We start from the raw sequence: 16,662 nt of genomic DNA, 5'->3' as shown, positions 1-16,662 counted from the left end.
TTAAATATAAATGCTACAAAACCCTTACTTTTGAGACAGGTGAAGGCCATCGTACCAAGGAGCTGTAGGCAGACTGCCATGCAGAATGACCTCTGTTCTGTTGTTTGTGGAATTCACAGACTGTCACACTGCTTGCAGAGCAGATTATGGGAAGGAGCCATCTTCTAAAAAGCACATGTCCTCATCAATAGGTTTCTGTAGTGTAGTGGTTATCACGTTCGCCTCACACGCGTAAGGGCCCCAGTTCGAAACTGGGCGGAAACTGTGGGTGATTTTTGCAAAACTTTCGTATGCGATTTTCTGTTGAGCAGGTCAGTACACTTGCAGGGATGTTTGTGGTTTAATCTCTTTAGAAAAGGACAAAAATAAAACAAATGACCATTGAGGTTTCCTGTACAGTAATATAAAATGTTCGGTCTGCCAACAAAATTAGCAGCTTTTTGCCATGTTAAAAACACTGGGCAGTCTATAGTTTCAGTCGCTTTTGAACAAGCGTACCCTAGAAGCGGTGGGACTGACGTCCAAATCAAGTTTCGGAAGTGTAGTGGTTATCACGTTTGCTTTACACGCGAGGTCCTCAGTTCAAAACTGGGCGGAAACAAGTGGATGCATTTTAAATATAAATGCTGCAATTCGCTACAAAACCCTTACTTTTGAGACACGTTTGCTTTACACGCAAAAGGTCCTCAGTTCAAAACTGGGCGGAAACAAGTGGATGCATTTTAAATATAAATGCTACAAAACCCTTACTTTTGAGACAGGTGAAGGCCATCGTACCAAGGAGCTGTAGGCAGACTGCCATGCCGAAAGACACTAGGTGGGTGCCGTCCAAATCAGGTTCCCGTAGTGTAGTGGTTATCACGTTCGCTTTACACGCGAAAGGTCCTCAGTTCAAAATTGGGTGGAAACAAGTGGAGGCATGTTAAATATAAATGCTGCAATTCGTTACAAAACCCTTACTTTTAAGACAGGTGAAGGCCATCGTATCAAGGAGCTGTAGGCAGACTGCCATGCCGAATGACACTAGGTGGGTGCCGTCCAAATCAAGTTTCCGTAGTGTAGTGGTTATCACGTCCGCTTTACACGCGAAAGGTCCTCAGTTCAAAATTGGGTGGAAACAAGTGGAGGCATGTTAAATATAAATGCTGCAATTCGTTACAAAACCCTTACTTTTGAGACAGGTGAAGGCCATCGTACCCAGGAGCTGTAGGCAGACTGCCATGCCGAATGACCTCTGTTCTGTTGTTTGTGGAATTTACAGACTTTCACACTGCTTGCAGGGCAGATTATGGGAAGGAGCCATCTTCTAAAAAGCGTATCACTCTCAACAATAGGTTTCTGTAGTGTAGTGGTCATCACATTCGCCTAACACGCGAAAGGTCCTTGGTTCGAAACCGAGCAGAAACAGTGGTCGGATTTTGACAGAAAATGTAAACTCTTTGGCACGCTAGGTGGGTGCAGCGCTTATTTCCTTTATATGCTTTTTAATAAGCGTGCACCTAAAGATTTATGTCTGCAACCTGAAGACGTGTTTGTTATGTAGTGGTTATCACGTTCGCCTCACACGCGAAAAGTCCCCAGTTCGAAACTGGGCGGAAACTGTAGGTGATTTTTGCAAATATTTCGTATGCGATTTTCTGTTGAGCAGGTCAGTACACTTGAAGGGATGTTTGTTGTTTAATCTCTTTAGAAAAGGACAAAAATAAAACAAATGAACCTTGAGGTTTCCTCTACAGTAATATAAAATGTTCGGTCTGCCAACAAAATTAGCAGCTTTTTGCCATGTTAAAAACACTGGGCAGTCTATAGTTTCAGTCGCTTTTGAACAAGCGTAAGCTAGAAGAGGTGGGAATGAGATCCAAACCGAGTTTCCGTAGTGTAGTGGTTATCACGTTCGCTTTACACGCGAAAGGTCCTCAGTTCAAAATTGGGTGGAAACAAGTGGAGGCATGTTAAATATAAATGCTGCAATTCGCTACAAAACCCTTACTTTTAAGACAGGTGAAGGCCATCGTACCAAGGAGCTGTAGGCAGACTGCCATGCCGAATGACACTAGGTGGGTACCGTCCAAATCAAGTTTCCGTAGTGTAGTGGTTATCACGTTTGCTTTACACGCAAAATGTCCTCAGTTCAAAACTGGGCGGAAACAAGTGGAAGCATTTTACATATAAATGCTACAAAACCCTTACTTTTGAGACAGGTGAAGGCCATCGTACCAAGGAGCTGTAGGCAGACTGCCATGCCGAATGACCTCTGTTCTGTTGTTTGTGGAATTCACAGACTGTCACACTGCTTGCAGAGCAGATTATGGGAAGGAGCCATCTTCTTAAAAGCACGTGTCCTCATCAATAGGTTTCTGTAGTGTAGTGGTTATCACGTTTGCCTCACACGCGAAAGGGCCCCAGTTCGAAACTGGGCGGAAACTGTGGGTGATTTTTGCAAAACTTTCGTATGCGATTTTCTGTTGAGCAGGTCAGTACACTTGCAGGGATGTTTGTGGTTTAATCTCTTAGAAAAGGACAAAAATAAAACAAATTACCATTGAGGTTTCCTGTACAGTAATATAAGATGTTCAGTCTGCCAACAAAATTAGCAGCTTTTTGCCATGTTAAAAACACTGGGCAGTCTATAGTTTCAGCCGCTTTTGAACAAGCGTACCCTAGAAGCGGTGGGACTGACGTCCAAATCAAGTTTCCGTAGTGTAGTGGTTATCACGTTTGCTTTACACGCGAAAGGTCCTCAGTTCAAAACTGGGCGGAAACAAGTGGATGCATTTTAAATGTAATGCTCCAATTCGCTACAAAACCCTTGCTTTTGAGACAGGTGAAGGCCATCGTACCAAGGAGCTGTAGGCAGACTGCCATGCCGAATGACCTCTGTTCTGTTGTTTGTGGAATTCAGACTGTCACACTGCTTGCAGAGCAGATTATGAGAAGGAGCCATCTTCTAAAAAGCACATGCCATGATATCACGTTCGCTTTACACGCAAAGGTCTTCAGTTCAAAACTGGGCGGAAACCAGTGGAGGCATGTTAAATATAAATGCTGCAATTCGATACAAAACCCTTACTTTTAAGACAGGTGAAGGCCATCGTACCCAGGAGCTGTAGGCAGACTGCCATGCCGAATGACCTCTGTTCTGTTGTTTGTGGAATTCACAGACTGTCACACTGCTTGCAGAGTAGATTATGGGAAGGAGCCATCTTCTAAAAAGCACATGTGCTTCATCAATAGGTTTCTGTAGTGTAGTGTTCATCATGTTTGCCTAACACGCGAAAGGTCCTCTGTTCGAAACCGAGCAGAAACAGTGGTTGGATTCTGACAGAATATTTAAACTGTTTGCCACGCTAGGTGGTAGCAGTGCTCATTTCCTTTATATGCTTTTTAATAAGCGTGCACCTAAACATTTATGTCTGCAACATGAAGATGTGTTTCCGTAGTGTAGTGGTTATCACGTTCGCCTCACACGTGAAAGGTCCCCAGTTCGAAACTGGGCGGAAACTAAGGGTGGTTTTTGCAAAAATTTCGTATGCGATTTTCTGTTGAGCAGGTCAGTACACTTGCAGGGATGTTTGTGGTTTAATCTCTTTAGAAAAGGACAAAAATAAAACAAATGACCATTGAGGTTTCCTGTACAGTAATATAAAATGTTCGGTCTGCCAACAAAATTAGCAGCTTTTTGCCATCTTAAAAACACTGGGCAGTCTATAGTTTCAGTCGCTTTTGAACAAGCGTACGCTAGAAGAGGTTGGAATGAGATCCTAACCAAGTTTCCGTAGTGTAGTGGTTATCACGTTTGCTTTACACGTGAAAGGTCCTCAGGACAAAATTGGGTGGAAACAAGTGGAGGCATGTTAAATACCAATGCTGCAATTCGCTACAAAACCCTTACTTTTAAGACAGGTGAAGGCCATCGTATCAAGGAGCTGTAGGCAGACTGCCATGCCGAATGACACTAGGTGGGTGCCGAATGACCTTTGTTCTGTTGTTTGTGGAATTTACAGACTGTCACACTGCTTGCAGGGCAGATAATGGGAAGGAGCCATCTTCTAAAAAGCACATCACTCTCAACAATAGGTTTCTGTAGTGTAGTGGTCATCACGTTCGCCTAACACGCGAAAGGTCCTCGGTTCAAAACCGAGCAGAAACAGTGGTTGGATTCTGACAGAAAATTTAAACTTGTTTCCATAGTGTAGTGGTTATCACGTTTGCCTCACACGCGAAAGGTCCCCAGTTCGAAACTGGGTGGAAACTGTGGGTGTTTTTTGCAAAAATTTCGTATGCGATTTTCTGTTGAGCAGGTCAGTACACTTGCAGGGATGTTTGTGGTTTAATCTCATTAAAAAAGGACAAAAATAAAACAAATGACCATTGAGGTTTCCTGTGAAGTAATATAAAATGTTCGGTCTGCCAACAAAATTAGCAGCTTTTTGCCATGTTAAAAACACCGGGCAGTCTATAGTTTCAGTCGCTCTCAACAAGCGTACCCTAGAAGTGGTGGGACTGACGTCTAAATCAAGTTTCCGTAGTGTAGTGGTTATCACGTTTGCTTTACACGCGAAAGGTCCTCAGTTCAAAACTTGGTGGAAACAAGTGGAGGCATTTTAAATGTAATGCTCCAATTCGCTACAAAACCCTTGCTTTTGAGACAGGTGAAGGCCATCGTACCAAGGAGCTGTAGGCAGACTGCCATGCCGAATGACCTCTGTTCTGTTGTTTGTGGAATTCACAGACTGTCACACTGCTTGCAGAGTAGATTATGGGAAGGAGCCATCTTCTAAAAAGCACATGCCATGATATCACGTTCGCTTTACACGCAAAGGTCTTCAGTTCAAAACTGGGCGGAAACAAGTGGAGGCATGTTAAATATAAATGCTGCAATTCGATACAAAACCCTTACATTTAAGACAGGTGAAGGCCATCGTACCCAGGAGCTGTAGGCAGACTGCCATGCCGAATGACCTCTGTTCTGTTGTTTGTGGAATTCACAGACTGTCACACTGCTTGCAGAGTAGATTATGGGAAGGAGCCATCTTCTAAAAAGCTCATGTACCTCATCAATAGGTTTCTGTAGTGTAGTGTTCATCACGTTCGCCTAACACGCAAAAGGTCCTCTGTTCGAAACCGAGCAGAAACAGTGGTTGGATTCTGACAGAAAATGTAAACTTTTTGACACGCTAGTTGGTAGCAGCGCTCCTTTCCTTTATATGCTTTTTAATAAGCGTGCACCTAAAGATTTATGTCTGCCACCTGAAGATGTGTTTCCGTAGTGTAGTGGTTATCAAGTTCGCCTCACACGCGAAAGGTCCCCAGTTCGAAACTGGGCGGAAACTGTGTGTGGTTTTCGCAAAAATTTAGTATGCGATTTTCTGTTGAGCAGGTCAGTACACTTGCAGGGATGTTTGTTGTTTAATCTCTTTAGAAAAGGACAAAAATAAAACAAATGACCATTGAGGTTTCCTGTACAGTAATATAAAATGTTCGTTCTGCCAACAAAATTAGCAGCTTTTTGCCATGTTAAAAAAACTGGGCAGTCTATAGTTTCAGTCGCTTTTGAACAAGCGTACGCTAGAAGAGGTGGGAATGAGATCCAAACCAATTTTCTGTAGTGTAGTGGTTATCACGTTCGCTTTACACGCGAAAGGTCCTCAGTTCAAAATTGGGTGGAAACAAGTGGAGGCATGTTAAATATAAATGCTGCAATTCGCTACAAAACCCTTACTTTTAAGACAGGTGAAGGCCATCGTACCAAGGAGCTGTAGGCAGACTGCCATGCCGAATGACACTAGGTGGGTGCCGTCCAAATCAAGTTTCCGTAGTGTAGTGGTTATCACGTTTGCTTTACACGCAAAAGGTCCTCAGTTCAAAACTGGGCTTAAACAAGTGGATGCATTTTAAATATAAATGCTACAAAACCCTTACTTTTGAGACAGGTGAAGGCCATCGTACCAAGGAGCTGTAGGCAGACTGCCATGCAGAATGACCTCTGTTCTGTTGTTTGTGGAATTTACAGACTGTCACACTGCTTGCAGAGCAGATTATGGGAAGGAGCCATCTTCTAAAAAGCATATGCACCGCATTAATAGGTTTTGTAGTGTAGTGGTCATCACGTTCGCCTAACACGCGAAAGGTCCTCGGTTCGAAACCGAGTAGAAACAGTGGTTGGATTCTGACAGAAAATTTAAACTGTTTGCCACACTAGGTGGGTGCAGCGCTCATTTACATTATATGCTTTTTAATAAGCGTGCACCTAAAGATTTATGTCTGCAAACTGAGGACTTGTTTCCGTAGTGTAGTGGTTATCTCGTTTGCCTCACACGCGAAAGGTCCCCAGTTCGAAACTGGGCGGAAACTGTGAGTGTTTTTTGCAAAAATTTCGTATGCGATTTTCTGTTGAGCAGGTCAGTACACTTGCAGGGATGTTTGTGGTTTAATCTCTTTAGAAAAGGACAAAAATAAAACAAATGACCATTGAGGTTTCCTGTGAAGTAATATAAAATGTTCGGTCTGCCAACAAAATTAGCAGCTTTTTGCCATGTTAAAAACACTGGGCAGTCTATAGTTTCAGTCGCTTTTGAACAAGCGTGCGCTAGAAGAGGTGGGAATGAGATCCAAACCAAGTTTCCGTAGTGTAGTGGTTATCACGTTCGCTTTACAAGCGAAAGGTCCTCAGTTCAAAATTGGGTGGAAACAAGTGGAGGCATGTTAAATATAAATGCTGCAATTCACTTCAAAACCCTTACTTTTAAGACAGGTGAAGGCCATCGTAACAAGGAGCTGTAGGCAGACTGCCATGCCGAATGACACTAGGTGGGTGCCGAATGACCTCTGTTCTGTTGTTTGTGGAATTTACAGACTGTCACACTGCTTGCAGGGCAGATTATGGGAACGAGCCATCTTCTAAAAAGCACAAATAGGTTTCTGTAGTTTAGTGGTCATCACATTCGCCTAACACGCGAAAGGTCCTCGGTTCGAAACCGAGCAGAAACAGTGGTTGGATTCTGACAGAAAATTTAAACTCTTTGCCACACTAGGTGGGTGCAGCGCTCATTTCCTTTATATGCTTTTTAATAAGCGTGCGCCTAAAGATTTAGGTCTGCAACCTGAAGACGTGTTTGTAGTGTAGTGGTTATCACGTTCGCCTCCCACACGAAAAGTCCCCAGTTAGAAACTGTGGGTGATTTTTGCAAAAATTTCGTATGCGATTTTCTGTTGAGCAGGTCAGTACACTTGCAGGGATGTTTGTTGTTTAATCTCTTTAGAAAAGGACAAAAATAAAACAAATGACCATTGAGGTTTCCTGTACAGTAATATAAAATGTTCGGTCTGCCAACAAAATTAGCAGCTTTTTGCCATGTTAAAAACACTGGGCAGTCTATAGTTTTAGTCGCTTTTGAACAAGCGTACGCTAGAAGAGGTGGGAATGAGATCCAGACCAAGTTTCCGTAGTGTAGTGGTTATCATGGGCGCTTTACACGCGAAAGGTTCTCAGTTCAAAATTGGGTGGAAACAAGTGGAGGCATGTTAAATATAAATGCTGCAATTCGCTACAAAACCCTTACTTTTAAGACAGGTGAAGGCCATCGTATCAAGGAGCTGTAGGCAGACTGCCATGCCGAATGACACTGGGTGCTTCGCAATATCCCTCCTCGTCTCCTCGTTCCTCTGTCCTCCATCCTATGACCCGGAAACCGATCGAGCGCAGCCATCTTGAAGGACATCTCAATTCTCTAATTGCACCGCGAGGAGGCGAGGATCGAGGAGTGAGGAGGCTTCCAGAGGAGTCATGAGCGAGGATACACAGGTGTATCCTATGCGGAAGAGAATTATCGACTAAACGTGACGCGCGTATACATTCTCCTCCCCCTTCACATCGATCACAATCTGTTTTAATGTATACTTTACCTTTGCAGTTTATATAAACCACACATTACACATATTTCAACAGGGTATCTTGCTTTATTATCATTTATTATGAATTTCTTAAATAAACAAACTTCAACAACATAAGGGCAGATCCTTTGAGCGCTGCTGATGACGCTATGAAGTGACGCGCGAGTGATCAAGTATTCCAATGAATAAAAAAAGCTTTCATTCGATTCCTCCGTCCTCATTTTCTTTCCTTGCGTCCTTCCCTCAAAACCTACAGGGGGTGGAGCTGAGACGCTAGGAAAGGAAGCGAGGAAAAGAAACGAGGATGCACAAATAAGAAATGAGAAGCACCCACTAGGTGGGTGCCGAATGACCTCTGTTCTGTTGTTTGTGGAATTTACAGACTGTCACACTGCTTGCAGGGCAGATTATGGGAAGGAGCCATCATCTAAAAAGCACATCCCTCTCAACAATAGGTTTCTGTAGTGTAGTGGTCATCACATTCACCTAACACGCGAAAGGTCCTCGGTTCGAAACCGAGCAGAAACAGTGGTTGGATTCTGACAGAAAATGTAAACTCTTTGGCACGCTAGGTGGGTGCAGCGCTTATTTCCTTTATATGCTTTTTAATAAGCGTGCACCTAAAGATTTATGTCTGCAACCTGAAGACGTGTTTGTTATGTAGTGGTTATCACGTTCGCCTCACACGCGAAAGGTCCCCAGTTCGAAACTGGGCGGAAACTGTGAGTGTTTTTTGCAAAAATTTCGTATGCGATTTTCTGTTGAGCAGGTCAGTACACTTGCAGGGATGTTTGTGGTTTAATCTCTTTAGAAAAGGACAAAAATAAAACAAATGACCATTGAGGTTTCCTGTGAAGTAATATAAAATGTTCGGTCTGCCAACAAAATTAGCAGCTTTTTGCCATGTTAAAAACACTGGGCAGTCTATAGTTTCAGTCGCTTTTGAACAAGCGTGCGCTAGAAGAGGTGGGAATGAGATCCAAACCAAGTTTCCGTAGTGTAGTGGTTATCACGTTCGCTTTACAAGCGAAAGGTCCTCAGTTCAAAATTGGGTGGAAACAAGTGGAGGCATGTTAAATATAAATGCTGCAATTCACTTCAAAACCCTTACTTTTAAGACAGGTGAAGGCCATCGTAACAAGGAGCTGTAGGCAGACTGCCATGCCGAATGACACTAGGTGGGTGCCGAATGACCTCTGTTCTGTTGTTTGTGGAATTTACAGACTGTCACACTGCTTGCAGGGCAGATTATGGGAACGAGCCATCTTCTAAAAAGCACAAATAGGTTTCTGTAGTTTAGTGGTCATCACATTCGCCTAACACGCGAAAGGTCCTCGGTTCGAAACCGAGCAGAAACAGTGGTTGGATTCTGACAGAAAATTTAAACTCTTTGCCACACTAGGTGGGTGCAGCGCTCATTTCCTTTATATGCTTTTTAATAAGCGTGCGCCTAAAGATTTAGGTCTGCAACCTGAAGACGTGTTTGTAGTGTAGTGGTTATCACGTTCGCCTCCCACACGAAAAGTCCCCAGTTAGAAACTGTGGGTGATTTTTGCAAAAATTTCGTATGCGATTTTCTGTTGAGCAGGTCAGTACACTTGCAGGGATGTTTGTTGTTTAATCTCTTTAGAAAAGGACAAAAATAAAACAAATGACCATTGAGGTTTCCTGTACAGTAATATAAAATGTTCGGTCTGCCAACAAAATTAGCAGCTTTTTGCCATGTTAAAAACACTGGGCAGTCTATAGTTTCAGTCGCTTTTGAACAAGCGTACGCTAGAAGAGGTGGGAATGAGATCCAGACCAAGTTTCCGTAGTGTAGTGGTTATCATGGGCGCTTTACACGCGAAAGGTTCTCAGTTCAAAATTGGGTGGAAACAAGTGGAGGCATGTTAAATATAAATGCTGCAATTCGCTACAAAACCCTTACTTTTAAGACAGGTGAAGGCCATCGTATCAAGGAGCTGTAGGCAGACTGCCATGCCGAATGACACTGGGTGCTTCGCAATATCCCTCCTCGTCTCCTCGTTCCTCTGTCCTCCATCCTATGACCCGGAAACCGATCGAGCGCAGCCATCTTGAAGGACATCTCAATTCTCTAATTGCACCGCGAGGAGGCGAGGATCGAGGAGTGAGGAGGCTTCCAGAGGAGTCATGAGCGAGGATACACAGGTGTATCCTATGCGGAAGAGAATTATCGACTAAACGTGACGCGCGTATACATTCTCCTCCCCCTTCACATCGATCACAATCTGTTTTAATGTATACTTTACCTTTGCAGTTTATATAAACCACACATTACACATATTTCAACAGGGTATCTTGCTTTATTATCATTTATTATGAATTTCTTAAATAAACAAACTTCAACAACATAAGGGCAGATCCTTTGAGCGCTGCTGATGACGCTATGAAGTGACGCGCGAGTGATCAAGTATTCCAATGAATAAAAAAAGCTTTCATTCGATTCCTCCGTCCTCATTTTCTTTCCTTGCGTCCTTCCCTCAAAACCTACAGGGGGTGGAGCTGAGACGCTAGGAAAGGAAGCGAGGAAAAGAAACGAGGATGCACAAATAAGAAATGAGAAGCACCCACTAGGTGGGTGCCGAATGACCTCTGTTCTGTTGTTTGTGGAATTTACAGACTGTCACACTGCTTGCAGGGCAGATTATGGGAAGGAGCCATCTTCTAAAAAGCACATCCCTCTCAACAATAGGTTTCTGTAGTGTAGTGGTCATCACATTCGCCTAACACGCGAAAGGTCCTCAGTTCGAAACCGAGCAGAAACAGTGGTTGGATTCTGACAGAAAATGTAAACTCTTTGGCACGCTAGGTGGGTGCAGCGCTTATTTCCTTTATATGCTTTTTAATAAGCGTGCACCTAAAGATTTATGTCTGCAACCTGAAGACGTGTTTGTTATGTAGTGGTTATCACGTTCGCCTCACACGCGAAAAGTCCCCAGTTCGAAACTGGGCGGAAACTGTGGGTGATTTTTGCAAAAATTTCGTAAGCGATTTTCTGTTGAGCAGGTCAGTGCACTTGCAGGGATGTTTGTTGTTTAATCTCTTTAGAAAAGGACAAAAATAAAACAAATGACCATTGAGGTTTCCTGTACAGTAATATAAAATGTTCGGTCTGCCAACGAAATTAGCAGCTTTTTGCCATGTTAAAAACACTGGGCAGTCTATAGTTTCAGTCGCTTTTGAACAAGCGTACGCTAGAAGAGGTGGGAATGAGATCCAAACCAAGTTTCCGTAGTGTATTGGTTATCACGTTTGCTTTACACGCGAAAGGTCCTCAGTTCAAAATTGGGTGGAAACAAGTGGAGGCATGTTTAATATAAATGCTGCAATTCGCTACAAAACCCTTACTTTTAAGACAGGTGAAGGCCATCGTGTCAAGGAGCTGTAGGCAGACTGCCATGCCGAATCACACTAGGTGGGTGCTGTCCACATCAAGTTTCCGTAGTGTAGTGGTTATCACGTTTGCTTTACACGCGAAAGGTCCTCAGTTCTAAACTGGGCGGAAACAAGTGGATGCATTTTAAATATAAATGCTGCAATTCGCTACAAAACCCTTACTCTTGAGACATGTGAAGGCCATCGTACCAAGGAGTTGTAGGCAGACTGCCATGCCGAATGACCTCTGTTCTGTTGTTTGTGGAATTCACAGACTGTCACACTGCTTGCAGAGCAGATTATGGGAAGGAGCCATGTTCTAAAAAGCACATGTCCTCATCAATAGGTTTCTGTAGTGTAGTGGTTATCACGTTCGCCTCACACGCGAAAGGGCCCCAGTTCGAAACTGGGCGGAAACTGTGGGTGATTTTTGCAAAACTTTCGTATGCGATTTTCTGTTGAGCAGGTCAGTACACTTGCAGGGATGTTTGTGGTTTAATCTCTTTAGAAAAGGACAAAAATAAAACAAATGACCATTGAGGTTTCCTGTACAGTAATATAAAATGTTCGGTCTGCCAACAAAATTAGCAGCTTTTTGCCATGTTAAAAACACTGGGCAGTCTATAGTTTCAGTCGCTTTTGAACAAGCGTACCCTAGAAGCGGTGGGACTGACGTCCAAATCAAGTTTCGGAAGTGTAGTGGTTATCACGTTTGCTTTACACGCGAGGTCCTCAGTTCAAAACTGGGCGGAAACAAGTGGATGCATTTTAAATATAAATGCTGCAATTCGCTACAAAACCCTTACTTTTGAGACACGTTTGCTTTACACGCAAAAGGTCCTCAGTTCAAAACTGGGCGGAAACAAGTGGATGCATTTTAAATATAAATGCTACAAAACCCTTACTTTTGAGACAGGTGAAGGCCATCGTACCAAGGAGCTGTAGGCAGACTGCCATGCCGAAAGACACTAGGTGGGTGCCGTCCAAATCAGGTTCCCGTAGTGTAGTGGTTATCACGTTCGCTTTACACGCGAAAGGTCCTCAGTTCAAAATTGGGTGGAAACAAGTGGAGGCATGTTAAATATAAATGCTGCAATTTGTTACAAAACCCTTACTTTTGAGACAGGTGAAGGCCATCGTATCAAGGAGCTGTAGGCAGACTGCCATGCCGAATGACACTAGGTGGGTGCCGTCCAAATCAAGTTTCCGTAGTGTAGTGGTTATCACGTTTGGTTTACACGCAAAAGGTCCTCAGTTCAAAACTGGGCTTAAACAAGTGGAGGCATGTTAAATATAAATGCTGCAATTCGTTACAAAACCCTTACTTTTGAGACAGGTGAAGGCCATCGTACCAAGGAGCTGTAGGCAGACTGCCATGCAGAATGACCTCTGTTCTGTTGTTTGTGGAATTTACAGACTGTCACACTGCTTGCAGAGCAGATTATGGGAAGGAGCCATCTTCTAAAAAGCATATGCACCGCATCAATAGGTTTTGTAGTGTAGTGGTCATCATGTTCGCCTAACACGCGAAAGGTCCTCGGTTCGAAACCGAGTAGAAACAGTGGTTGGATTCTGACAGAAAATTTAAACTGTTTGCCACACTAGGTGGGTGCAGCGCTCATTTTCATTATATGCTTTTTAATAAGCGTGCACCTAAAGATTTATGTCTGCGAACTGAGGACTTGTTTCCGTAGTGTAGTGGTTATCTCGTTTGCCTCACACGCGAAAGGTCCCCAGTTCGAAACTGGGCGGAAACTGTGAGTGTTTTTTGCAAAAATTTCGTATGCGATTTTCTGTTGAGCAGGTCAGTACACTTGCAGGGATGTTTGTGGTTTAATCTCTTTAGAAAAGGACAAAAATAAAACAAATGACCATTGAGGTTTCCTGTGAAGTAATATAAAATGTTCGGTCTGCCAACAAAATTAGCAGCTTTTTGCCATGTTAAAAACACTGGGCAGTCTATAGTTTCAGTCGCTTTTGAACAAGCGTGCGCTAGAAGAGGTGGGAATGAGATCCAAACCAAGTTTCCGTAGTGTAGTGGTTATCACGCTGCTTTACAAGCGAAAGGTCCTCAGTTCAAAATTGGGTGGAAACAAGTGGAGGCATGTTAAATATAAATGCTGCAATTCACTTCAAAACCCTTACTTTTAAGACAGGTGAAGGCCATCGTAACAAGGAGCTGTAGGCAGACTGCCATGCCGAATGACACTAGGTGGGTGCCGAATGACCTCTGTTCTGTTGTTTGTGGAATTTACAGACTGTCACACTGCTTGCAGGGCAGATTATGGGAACGAGCCATCTTCTAAAAAGCACAAATAGGTTTCTGTAGTTTAGTGGTCATCACATTCGCCTAACACGCGAAAGGTCCTCGGTTCGAAACCGAGCAGAAACAGTGGTTGGATTCTGACAGAAAATTTAACCTCTTTGCCACACTAGGTGGGTGCAGCGCTCATTTCCTTTATATGCTTTTTAATAAGCGTGCGCCTAAAGATTTAGGTCTGCAACCTGAAGACATGTTTGTAGTGTAGTGGTTATCACGTTCGCCTCCCACACGAAAAGTCCCCAGTTAGAAACTGTGGGTGATTTTTGCAAAAATTTCGTATGCGATTTTCTGTTGAGCAGGTCAGTACACTTGCAGGGATGTTTGTTGTTTAATCTCTTTAGAAAAGGACAAAAATAAAACAAATCACCATTGAGGTTTCCTGTACAGTAATATAAAATGTTCGGTCTGCCAACAAAATTAGCAGCTTTTTGCCATGTTAAAAACACTGGGCAGTCTATAGTTTCAGTCGCTTTTGAACAAGCGTACGCTAGAAGAGGTGGGAATGAGATCCAGACCAAGTTTCCGTAGTGTAGTGGTTATCATGGGCGCTTTACACGCGAAAGGTCCTCAGTTCAAAATTGGGTGGAAACAAGTGGAGGCATGTTAAATATAAATGCTGCAATTCGCTACAAAACCCTTACTTTTAAGACAGGTGAAGGCCATCGTATCAAGGAGCTGTAGGCAGACTGCCATGCCGAATGACACTGGGTGCTTCGCAATATCCCTCCTCGTCTCCTCGTTCCTCTGTCCTCCATCCTATGACCCGGAAACCGATCGAGCGCAGCCATCTTGAAGGACATCTCAATTCTCTAATTGCACCGCGAGGAGGCGAGGATCGAGGAATGAGGAGGCTTCCAGAGGAGTCATGAGCGAGGATACACAGGTGTATCCTATGCGGAAGAGATTTATCGACTAAACGTGACGCGCGTATACATTCTCCTCCCCCTTCACATCGATCACAATCTGTTTTAATGTATACTTTACCTTTGCAGTTTATATAAACCACACATTACACATATTTCAAAAGGGTATCTTGCTTTATTATAATTTATTATGAATTTCTTAAATAAACAAACTTCAACAACATAAGGGCAGATCCTTTGAGCGCTGCTGATGACGCTATGAAGTGACGCGCGAGTGATCAAGTATTCCAATGAATAAAAAAAGCTTTCATTCGATTCCTCCGTCCTCATTTTCTTTCCTTGCGTCCTTCCCTCAAAACCTACAGGGGGTGGAGCTGAGACGCTAGGAAAGGAAGCGAGGAAAAGAAACGAGGATGCACAAATAAGAAATGAGAAGCACCCACTAGGTGGGTGCCGAATGACCTCTGTTCTGTTGTTTGTGGAATTTACAGACTGTCACACTGCTTGCAGGGCAGATTATGGGAAGGAGCCATCATCTAAAAAGCACATCCCTCTCAACAATAGGTTTCTGTAGTGTAGTGGTCATCACATTCGCCTAACACGCGAAAGGTCCTCGGTTCGAAACCGAGCAGAAACAGTGGTTGGATTCTGACAGAAAATGTAAACTCTTTGGCACGCTAGGTGGGTGCAGCGCTTATTTCCTTTATATGCTTTTTAATAAGCGTGCACCTAAAGATTTATGTCTGCAACCTGAAGACGTGTTTGTTATGTAGTGGTTATCACGTTCGCCTCACATGCGAAAAGTCCCCAGTTTGAAACTGGGCGGAAACTGTGGGTGATTTTTGCAAATATTTCGTAAGCGATTTTCTGTTGAGCAGGTCAGTGCACTTGCAGGAATGTTTGTTGTTTAATCTCTTTAGAAAAGGACAAAAATAAAACAAATGACCATTGAGGTTTCCTGTACAGTAATATAAAATGTTAGGTCTGCCAACGAAATTAGCAGCTTTTTGCCATGTTAAAAACACTGGGCAGTCTATAGTTTCAGTCGCTTTTGAACAAGCGTACGCTAGAAGAGGTGGGAATGAGATCCAAACCAAGTTTCCGTAGTGTAGTGGTTATCACGTTTGCTTTACACGCGAAAGGTCCTCAGTTCAAAATTGGGTGGAAACAAGTGGAGGCATGTTTAATATAAATGCTGCAATTCGCTACAAAACCCTTACTTTTAAGACAGGTGAAGGCCATCGTGTCAAGGAGCTGTAGGCAGACTGCCATGCCGAATCACACTAGGTGGGTGCTGTCCAAATCAAGTTTCCGTAGTGTAGTGGTTATCACGTTTGCTTTACACGCGAAAGGTCCTCAGTTCTAAACTGGGCGGAAACAAGTGGATGCATTTTAAATATAAATGCTGCAATTCGCTACAAAACCCTTACTCTTGAGACATGTGAAGGCCATCGTACCAAGGAGTTGTAGGCAGACTGCCATGCCGAATGACCTCTGTTCTGTTGTTTGTGGAATTCACAGACTGTCACACTGCTTGCAGAGCAGATTATGGGAAGGAGCCATGTTCTAAAAAGCACATGTCCTCATCAATAGGTTTCTGTAGTGTAGTGGTTATCACGTTCGCCTCACACGCGAAAGGGCCCCAGTTCGAAACTGGGCGGAAACTGTGGGTGATTTTTGCAAAACTTTCGTATGCGATTTTCTGTTGAGCAGGTCAGTACACTTGCAGGGATGTTTGTGGTTTAATCTCTTTAGAAAAGGACAAAAATAAAACAAATGACCATTGAGGTTTCCTGTACAGTAATATAAAATGTTCGGTCTGCCAACAAAATTAGCAGCTTTTTGCCATGTTAAAAACACTGGGCAGTCTATAGTTTCAGTCGCTTTTGAACAAGCGTACCCTAGAAGCGGTGGGACTGACGTCCAAATCAAGTTTCGGAAGTGTAGTGGTTATCACGTTTGCTTTACACGCGAGGTCCTCAGTTCAAAACTGGGCGGAAACAAGTGGATGCATTTTAAATATAAATGCTGCAATTCGCTACAAAACCCTTACTTTTGAGACACGTTTGCTTTACACGCAAAAGGTCCTCAGTTCAAAACTGGGCGGAAACAAGTGGATGCATTTTAAATATAAATGCTACAAAACCCTTACTTTTGAGACAGGTGAAGGCCATCGTACCAAGG

At 43.3% G+C, this 16,662-nt stretch overlaps 22 non-coding genes across 22 annotated transcripts; all 22 read left to right on the top strand.

The window, feature by feature from the left end:
- The first annotated feature begins 191 nt into the window (after positions 1-191).
- Positions 192-264, top strand: trnav-cac (transfer RNA valine (anticodon CAC)). Its single transcript has one exon. It is a non-coding gene; the product is annotated as a tRNA-Val (tRNA).
- A 1,070-nt stretch (positions 265-1,334) lies between these two features.
- On the top strand, positions 1,335-1,407 carry trnav-aac (transfer RNA valine (anticodon AAC)). The gene has a single exon. It is a non-coding gene; the product is annotated as a tRNA-Val (tRNA).
- A 460-nt stretch (positions 1,408-1,867) lies between these two features.
- On the top strand, positions 1,868-1,940 carry trnav-uac (transfer RNA valine (anticodon UAC)). The gene has a single exon. It is a non-coding gene; the product is annotated as a tRNA-Val (tRNA).
- Positions 1,941-2,077: 137 nt separating this feature from the next.
- On the top strand, positions 2,078-2,150 carry trnav-uac (transfer RNA valine (anticodon UAC)). Its single transcript has one exon. It is a non-coding gene; the product is annotated as a tRNA-Val (tRNA).
- A 203-nt stretch (positions 2,151-2,353) lies between these two features.
- On the top strand, positions 2,354-2,426 carry trnav-cac (transfer RNA valine (anticodon CAC)). Its single transcript has one exon. It is a non-coding gene; the product is annotated as a tRNA-Val (tRNA).
- A 265-nt stretch (positions 2,427-2,691) lies between these two features.
- trnav-uac (transfer RNA valine (anticodon UAC)) lies at positions 2,692-2,764 on the top strand. Its single transcript has one exon. It is a non-coding gene; the product is annotated as a tRNA-Val (tRNA).
- Positions 2,765-3,430: 666 nt separating this feature from the next.
- On the top strand, positions 3,431-3,503 carry trnav-cac (transfer RNA valine (anticodon CAC)). Its single transcript has one exon. It is a non-coding gene; the product is annotated as a tRNA-Val (tRNA).
- Positions 3,504-4,077: 574 nt separating this feature from the next.
- trnav-aac (transfer RNA valine (anticodon AAC)) lies at positions 4,078-4,150 on the top strand. The gene has a single exon. It is a non-coding gene; the product is annotated as a tRNA-Val (tRNA).
- A 31-nt stretch (positions 4,151-4,181) lies between these two features.
- On the top strand, positions 4,182-4,254 carry trnav-cac (transfer RNA valine (anticodon CAC)). Its single transcript has one exon. It is a non-coding gene; the product is annotated as a tRNA-Val (tRNA).
- A 1,006-nt stretch (positions 4,255-5,260) lies between these two features.
- Positions 5,261-5,333, top strand: trnav-cac (transfer RNA valine (anticodon CAC)). Its single transcript has one exon. It is a non-coding gene; the product is annotated as a tRNA-Val (tRNA).
- Positions 5,334-6,281: 948 nt separating this feature from the next.
- trnav-cac (transfer RNA valine (anticodon CAC)) lies at positions 6,282-6,354 on the top strand. The gene has a single exon. It is a non-coding gene; the product is annotated as a tRNA-Val (tRNA).
- Positions 6,355-6,620: 266 nt separating this feature from the next.
- Positions 6,621-6,693, top strand: trnav-uac (transfer RNA valine (anticodon UAC)). Its single transcript has one exon. It is a non-coding gene; the product is annotated as a tRNA-Val (tRNA).
- Positions 6,694-6,917: 224 nt separating this feature from the next.
- Positions 6,918-6,990, top strand: trnav-aac (transfer RNA valine (anticodon AAC)). Its single transcript has one exon. It is a non-coding gene; the product is annotated as a tRNA-Val (tRNA).
- A 1,358-nt stretch (positions 6,991-8,348) lies between these two features.
- Positions 8,349-8,421, top strand: trnav-aac (transfer RNA valine (anticodon AAC)). Its single transcript has one exon. It is a non-coding gene; the product is annotated as a tRNA-Val (tRNA).
- A 460-nt stretch (positions 8,422-8,881) lies between these two features.
- Positions 8,882-8,954, top strand: trnav-uac (transfer RNA valine (anticodon UAC)). The gene has a single exon. It is a non-coding gene; the product is annotated as a tRNA-Val (tRNA).
- Positions 8,955-9,178: 224 nt separating this feature from the next.
- On the top strand, positions 9,179-9,251 carry trnav-aac (transfer RNA valine (anticodon AAC)). Its single transcript has one exon. It is a non-coding gene; the product is annotated as a tRNA-Val (tRNA).
- Positions 9,252-10,609: 1,358 nt separating this feature from the next.
- Positions 10,610-10,682, top strand: trnav-aac (transfer RNA valine (anticodon AAC)). The gene has a single exon. It is a non-coding gene; the product is annotated as a tRNA-Val (tRNA).
- A 956-nt stretch (positions 10,683-11,638) lies between these two features.
- trnav-cac (transfer RNA valine (anticodon CAC)) lies at positions 11,639-11,711 on the top strand. Its single transcript has one exon. It is a non-coding gene; the product is annotated as a tRNA-Val (tRNA).
- Positions 11,712-12,976: 1,265 nt separating this feature from the next.
- On the top strand, positions 12,977-13,049 carry trnav-cac (transfer RNA valine (anticodon CAC)). Its single transcript has one exon. It is a non-coding gene; the product is annotated as a tRNA-Val (tRNA).
- A 562-nt stretch (positions 13,050-13,611) lies between these two features.
- On the top strand, positions 13,612-13,684 carry trnav-aac (transfer RNA valine (anticodon AAC)). Its single transcript has one exon. It is a non-coding gene; the product is annotated as a tRNA-Val (tRNA).
- A 1,358-nt stretch (positions 13,685-15,042) lies between these two features.
- trnav-aac (transfer RNA valine (anticodon AAC)) lies at positions 15,043-15,115 on the top strand. Its single transcript has one exon. It is a non-coding gene; the product is annotated as a tRNA-Val (tRNA).
- Positions 15,116-16,071: 956 nt separating this feature from the next.
- On the top strand, positions 16,072-16,144 carry trnav-cac (transfer RNA valine (anticodon CAC)). Its single transcript has one exon. It is a non-coding gene; the product is annotated as a tRNA-Val (tRNA).
- The last annotated feature ends 518 nt before the right edge of the window (positions 16,145-16,662 follow it).

The sequence above is a fragment of the Siphateles boraxobius genome, unplaced genomic scaffold (genome assembly GCF_051911475.1).
Source record: "Siphateles boraxobius isolate OS27281-9 unplaced genomic scaffold, OSU_SipBor_1 51, whole genome shotgun sequence".
In the NCBI taxonomy this organism is placed as follows: Eukaryota; Metazoa; Chordata; class Actinopteri; order Cypriniformes; family Leuciscidae; genus Siphateles; species Siphateles boraxobius.
The sequence above is the reverse complement of the archived record's forward strand: the minus strand, read 5'-3'. Positions and strand labels throughout refer to the sequence as shown.